The sequence below is a fragment of the Rhinoderma darwinii genome, chromosome 4 (assembly GCF_050947455.1).
Source record: "Rhinoderma darwinii isolate aRhiDar2 chromosome 4, aRhiDar2.hap1, whole genome shotgun sequence".
NCBI lineage: Eukaryota > Metazoa > Chordata > Amphibia > Anura > Rhinodermatidae > Rhinoderma > Rhinoderma darwinii.
The window spans coordinates 76,133,384-76,140,255 of record NC_134690.1 but is presented as its reverse complement, the minus strand read 5'-3'; the positions used below and the strand labels follow the sequence as shown (position 1 = coordinate 76,140,255).

Genomic DNA, 6,872 nt, shown 5'->3' with positions numbered 1-6,872 from the left:
CCAACTATCCAAAGTTCCCCACTGCTATGCCTTTCTTGGCATTTTGCCCGCTCATCACTTTTTCAATGTACAGAGCTACTGGTGGGTACTGTATATAGTAACTAATGATGGACATACCGCATATAGATGAAATATTACTTCAGAGAGTCCCCCTGGCAGCAGGCAGCCGATCATAAGTATTTCTGGAACAAAAAGTATAAACTGTAAAGATATTATGACGTGCGCTTAGTATGGTTCATCATATCAACAAATATATGATCTGCCTATTGACAACCTTGGAGAATTTGTTCCCACATTCTTGTCATGTGTCTCTATAGGAACATTCTGGGTGACATCAGATTATAGAATTTCTATAGGTTGTTATTTGCTATAGTACTTACATATATACAGTGGATCTTCTAGCATGTCGGCTGTCACTGGTGCCACATATTCAGATGTTATAAATATCTGTAAAATACATAATGGGTTTAATGCACATACATAAAATAACCCCATATCTATAATGAATAATAATATATTTACTTTCACATATTTCATTTTCTATCACAGGGCGAGTCCAATGCCCCCCTGCCACACAAATAACACCAGCAGTATAATGGCACATAATAGTTGGAGGACCCTGGTATAGATTTTGTATCAGGGACCAGGAGCTTATCGTTATTCTTCTATATAATCTTATCCTTAGTGGAAAACTTCTAATTTGTCTTTTGTGGAGTCTTTTGGACTGTAGTAGAGATAGTAGAAAATGGTAAATTGTGTTTCTGGATTCAACAGACAAAATAATTATTAAATTGATTTTCTGACAGTTTCAAAAACCTTAGTATGAGCCACATATGTCTAAAAATAACAAATAGCCCTTACTAATTTTTTTAATTCCCTGTTGCTCCTGCGCTGGTGGTTCTGTTGTCTTTAGTTACTAGGCCACAGCGGTCATGTCTGTGTGGATGGCATGTCACGTGGCAGCTATTGTGTCACATCCAGGGCCGGCCTTAGGTTTATTGGTGACATGTGCAGTATCTGTGACGTCCTCCCCCTTATGATGCACCACGTAGTGTCAAAATAATTTAATCATACAGTGCTCAAATAACATCACCCAGTCAATAAACTAGGGATTGAATCTTTCTGTTTTTTTATATTATAGGTTTGGGCCCTAAATGCCGGATCGGGAGTGTAAGTTGAGGGTGACCAGGCCATCAATGGTGGTAGTGCTCTCTTCAGTATTGACCAGTAATACGCCCTATGCGATCATTTAGAGATACAGATAATAAAATACACTGACCTCGGACTCTCCTACTGAATTTGTCCGGCTGAATGTAGAACATTATGTGAGGTGAGGAGGAGGGCTTTGCTTAATCTTTGATCTGGCCTCCTGGGACGTGTGGTTATCATTAACTCTTATGAGGAATTAATTCTAGGAGAAAGAAAGTCAATGTATTAGGACAAATCTCAATCAATGGCAACATTTTCATCTAGAACAGAGTCCAGTCCCCAACCAGTGTAAGATTACCAAAGGGGTATATAGGGGTCCAGGGATTTGGGGTGGCCCACAGCTCTGGGGCTCCATACGCCCCTGAAATTGGACAAACAATAACGGCGCAGGGAGCCATTGGGTTCCTGCCCTGCCGTATGATTTCGTAGGCCATGGCCTAATTCAGAACTATAGCCAACTAGGCACCCGGAGTATACTAATGATATCAGAGGCCCAGCATGATGATGTCACTGAATCACTCCGTCTGCACCAGGCCTTTGATTTTGTAGGAAGCAGAATGTCTAACCCGGTTGGTTGTCTATTAGGTGAGTAGCATTTTTTATTTTATAGGCGCAAAGGGGGCACTATTAATATGAGGAATAAAAGGACTGAGTCGGGGCTTACAAAAGGGGGCTTCATTACTGTGGGGCCATACAAAAGGGGCATTCTGACCCAGCACATACAAAAAGTGTCATTCTAACTGTGGAGTGTATTGGTGTATACTGCATATAGTAACTAATAATAGACGCACCTTGCATAGATGAAATATTGCTTCAGAGAGTCCCCCTGGCAGCAGGCAGCCGATCTTAAGGTGTTCTGGAAAAATCAATAATTGTGTCGTTTTATTTCTCCAGACAGATGTATGCTCAGTATAGACAACCCAACAATGAAGGAAATATACACTGGGGCTCATGTACACAGCAATTTCATGTGAACGGACCTGTATGTGGCGCACAGACTGCAGTACTGGTAATGTAGACACTGTGTGCGCTCTGTACTGCCTCCATATTCCAACAATGTATTAGGAAATTACATAAATAACAAGTCCCCTTTATATTACTAATACCATAATATCCTCTTTATGTAGCATGTCTATAATAATAATAATAATAATAATAATAATAATATAGAGCTGCAGCAAAATTCCCAGCGTTTACTTTTGCTACATGTGGATGAGTTTTTGAAACTGTAACTATTCACCTGTAACACCTTTGAATTTTGCTGCGCAGCAAATCTGCAGCGTGTGAATTCAGCTTTATGCCGTAGAATATAGTACTCAAATAATGCAATCATACAGTGCCCAAATAACACCACCAGACAGATATTGTCTGCCACACTGTAATGTAATCCATTATTAAGGGAATGTATCTGCACCCTGAGCAGTGCCCTTTATTTTTTTAACATGAAGAGTGGGATTGAGAGTTCAAGCAATGGGTGCCCCAGAGATCAAGACCAGTGGCGCCCCATTCAGTAGTGACAGGTGATGCACCCAGTGTAACCGCACAGGTCGCACACCCCTAAGACCGGCCCTGGTTTAACAACATTGGGGAATTAGTTCCCACAGTCTTGTCATGTGTCTCTATAGGAACATTCTGGATGACATCAGGTTATAGAATTTATATAGGTTGTTATTTGCTATAATACTTACATATATACAGTATATATCCTAGCATGTCGGCTGTCACTGGTGCCACATAATCAGATGTTATAAATGTCTGTAAAATACATAATGGAATAAACATAAAATAACCCCATATCTAGAATGAATAATAATATATTTACTTTCACACATTTCATTTTCTATCACAGGACGAGTCAGACATTGAAAACATTTTGTAATGTTAGTGTAAACCCAGAGAACACAACTATAGGGGTGAAGAGGTTGCAGTCACACCCAGGCCCTGGTGTCCATGACTGGTATTAGGGGGGTCACACACAATCTGGGCAATTTACAAATGCCAATCCCAAATGCCCCATCTCCTAGAGGAATCCTGATTTTACTTTTCACCCCCTTAACTGCCCTAGACGACCAGATAATTTAAAAATAATCCCGTAACATCCTTAACCCCTTCAGGACTGAGCCTGTTTTGGCCTTCAGGACGAAGCCGATTTTTAAAATCTGACATGTGTCACTTTATGTGGTAATAACTCCGGAATGCTTTTACCTATCCAAGCGATTCTGAGATTGTTTTCTCGTGACACATTGGACTTTATGTTACTGGCAAAATTTGCCCGATAGATTCAGTATTTAATTGTGAAAAACACCAAAATTTAGCGAAAAATTGCAAAAATTAGCATTTTTCTAAATTTAAATGTATCTGCTTGTAAAACCGATAGTAATACCACACAAAATAGTTACTAGTTACCATCCCCCACATGTCTACTTTAGTTTGGCATCGTTTTTTGAACATTATTTTATTTTTCTAGGACGTTACAAGGCTTAGAACTTTAGCAGCGATTTCTCACATTTTCAAGAAAATTTCAAAAGGCGATTTTTACAAGGACAAGTTCAGTTCTGAAGTGGCTTTGAGAGTCTTATATATTAGAAAGTCCCCATAAATCACCCCATTTTGAAAACTGCACCCCTCAAAGTATTCAAAACAGCATTCAGAAAGTGTATTAACCCTTTAGGCGTTTCACAGGAATTAAAGCAAAGTAGGGATGAAAGTTACAAATTTCATTTTTTTTATACAAAATTCATTTGTAATAAAAAAAATTCTATACCACAGAAGGTTTTTCCCAAAAAATGTAACTTATTATTTATTGCCCAGATTCTGCAGTTTTTAGAAATACCCCACATGTGGCCCTAGTTCGGTCATGGACTGAAACACAGGCCTCAGAAGCAAAGGAGCACCTAGTGGATTTTGGGGCCTTCTTTTTTTAGCATATATTTTAGGTACCATGTCAGGTTTGAAGAGGTCTTGTGGGGCCAAAACAATAAAGACCCCCAAAAGTGACCTCATTTTGGAAACTACACCCCTCAGGGAATTTATCTAGGGGTATAGTTAGCATTTTGAACCCACAGTTTTTTTGCTAAATTTATTTGAATTAGTTTGTGAAGATGAAAATCTACTTTTTTCTGAAAAAACGTAGAAATTTTTAATTTTTTCAAGGTATAAAAGAGAAAAAACACCCCAACATATGTAAAGCAATTTCTTCTGATTATAGCAATACCCCATATGTGGTAATAAACTGCTGTTTGGACCCACGGCAGGGCTCAGAAGGAAAGGAGCACCATTTGGATTTTGAAATTCTGATTTTGCTGGAATGGTTTTCAGTGCCGTGTCACGTTTGAAATGTACTGGAGGGAACAAAATAGTGGAAACCGCCAGAAAGTGACCCCATTTTGGAAACTACACCCCTCAAGGAATTTTTCTAGGGGTAAAGTTAGCATTTTGACCCCACGGTTGTTTTGCTGAATTCATTGGAATTATTCTGTAAAGGTAAAAATCGACTTTTTTTCTGAAAAAAGGTAGCCATTTTTAATTTTTACAAGGAATAAAGGAGAAAAAGCACCCCAACATTTGTAAAACAATTTCTCCCGATTACGGAAATATGCCATATGTAGTAATAAACTGCTGTTTGGACCCACAGCAAGGCTTAGAAGGGAAGGAGCGCTATTTGGCTTTTGGAGCTCAAATTTAGCTGAAATGGTTTTTGGGTGCCATGTCGCATTTGCAAAGCCCCTGAGAGGCCAAAACAGGGGAAACCCCCCAAAAGTGGAAATTACACCACTTAAAGAATCTATCTAGGGATATAGTGGGCATTTAGACCCCACAAGTCTTTTGCAGGATTTATTAGAATTAGGCCGTGAAAATGAATATCGACATTTCTTCCACTAAAATGTTGCATTTTTTTCAATTTCACAAAGGATAAAGGGGGTAAAAGCACCCCAACATTTGTAAAGCAATTTCTCCCGAGTACGGCAATACCCCACGTGTGGTCATAAATGGTTTTTCATTAGAAAGTAATTAACCCTTTCTGGAGTGATCCATTTTTTTCTTTTCCTTCTTAGTTTTTTCCTCCCCGCGTTCCAAGAGCCACAACTTTTTTATTTTTCAGTCAATAGAGCGGTATGAGGGCTTATTTATTGAGGGACGAGCGGTCGTTTTTATTGGTGCAACTTTTTGGTACATACAACTTTTTGAGCACTTTTTATTACATTTTTAGGTAGAGCCAAGGTGACCAAAAAAACAGCGATTTTGCCGTTCTAAATTCTTTATTTTTTACGTGAGACGCTCCATACATCACCCCCCACACTACGACATGCTATGTCATGGTGCGCGCAGGGGTTAATGCGCAGCGCATGGTGCGGAGTGAAAATTACAATTTTCCACTCATATGCCATTTTAGTGCACTATATGTTATGCCCAGTTTGTGCCACTGAAGACAAATAACTCAAAATAATAACCGGGTTCTCCCGGGTATGGCGATGCCATATCTGTGGACGTAAATTGGTGTTTAGGCATGCTGCAGGGCTCAGAAGGGAGGGAGCGCCATTTGGCTTTTGGGGCACAGAGTTTGCTTGGTAGTTGTTCTGTTTGGGGTTTTACTGGTGTTTCAGTTTATAATGTGGGGGCATATGTAATCTGTGCGACGTACATCAGGGTACATGTTATCTGTGCGGGGTACATCAGGGTATAATAAGAGGGTATAATAATGCAGTAAATAAATAATAATTCGCAGATATGTGGCCGGTGTCGCACTTATAAATGGTGCCCGATCTTATCCGCTTTTGGACACGCTGCACATTTTGCATCGCCATATTCTGAGAGCCAGAACTGTTTTATTTTTTCTCCACCGGAGCCGTGTGAGGCTTTATTCTTTGCGGGACAATCTGTAGGTTTTCATTGGTACCATTTTGGGGTACCAGAAATTTTTTTGATCACGTTTTATTCCATTTTTTGGCAAGCAAGGTGACCAAAAACCATCAATTCTGACAATGTTTTTTATTTGGTTTTTTTATGGCCTTCACCCTGGGCTATAAATGACCATTTTACTTTATTCTGCGGGTCGATACGATTACGGCGATACCAGATGTATATAATTTTTTTATGTTTTGCAGCGTTTGTGCAATAAAATCACTTATTTATAAAATAAATTATTTTCTGTGTCACCATATTCTTAGAGCCGTAACGTTTTTATTTTTCAGTCAAAAAAGCGGTGTAAGGGCTTGTTTTTTGCGGGACGGGATGTAGTTTGTATTGGTACCATTTTGGCGTACATGCGACTTTTTGATCACTTTTTATTGTATATTTTGGGAGGGTTGGTAACCAAAAAAATTGTGATTCGGGCACTGTTTTTCGTTTATTTTTTTCGCGGTGTTCACCGTGCGGGAAAACTAATATTACAGTTTTATAGTTGGGGTCGTTACGAACGCGGCAATACCAAATATGTGTACTTTTTTTAACGTGTTAATTTTTTTCCTATAATAAAAGTCTTATTATAGGAAAAAAAGCATTCTTTGTTTATGTCACTTCTAACTTTGATTTTTACACTTTTTCAAAACATTTTTATTATCTTTTTTTAACTTTTTTTACTTGTCCCACTAGGGGACACTTAGACTGGCAGCTCTGATCGCTGCTGGAACACATTACACTACACACGTAGTGTAATGTGTTCT

At 39.0% G+C, this 6,872-nt stretch overlaps 1 long non-coding RNA gene across 1 annotated transcript in view; it reads right to left on the bottom strand.

Annotated features, from left to right (window-relative positions):
* Window positions 1–1,285: 1,285 nt before the first annotated feature.
* The window catches only part of LOC142760731 (uncharacterized), a 106,626-nt gene continuing 101,039 nt past the window's right edge, over window positions 1,286–6,872 (bottom strand). Inside the window, exons 2-3 of the long non-coding RNA XR_012883380.1 lie at window positions 2,001–2,065; window positions 1,286–1,411 (exon numbers count right to left, since the gene is read on the bottom strand). This is a non-coding gene — a long non-coding RNA (uncharacterized LOC142760731). The remainder of the gene's footprint in view (window positions 1,412–2,000; window positions 2,066–6,872) is intronic.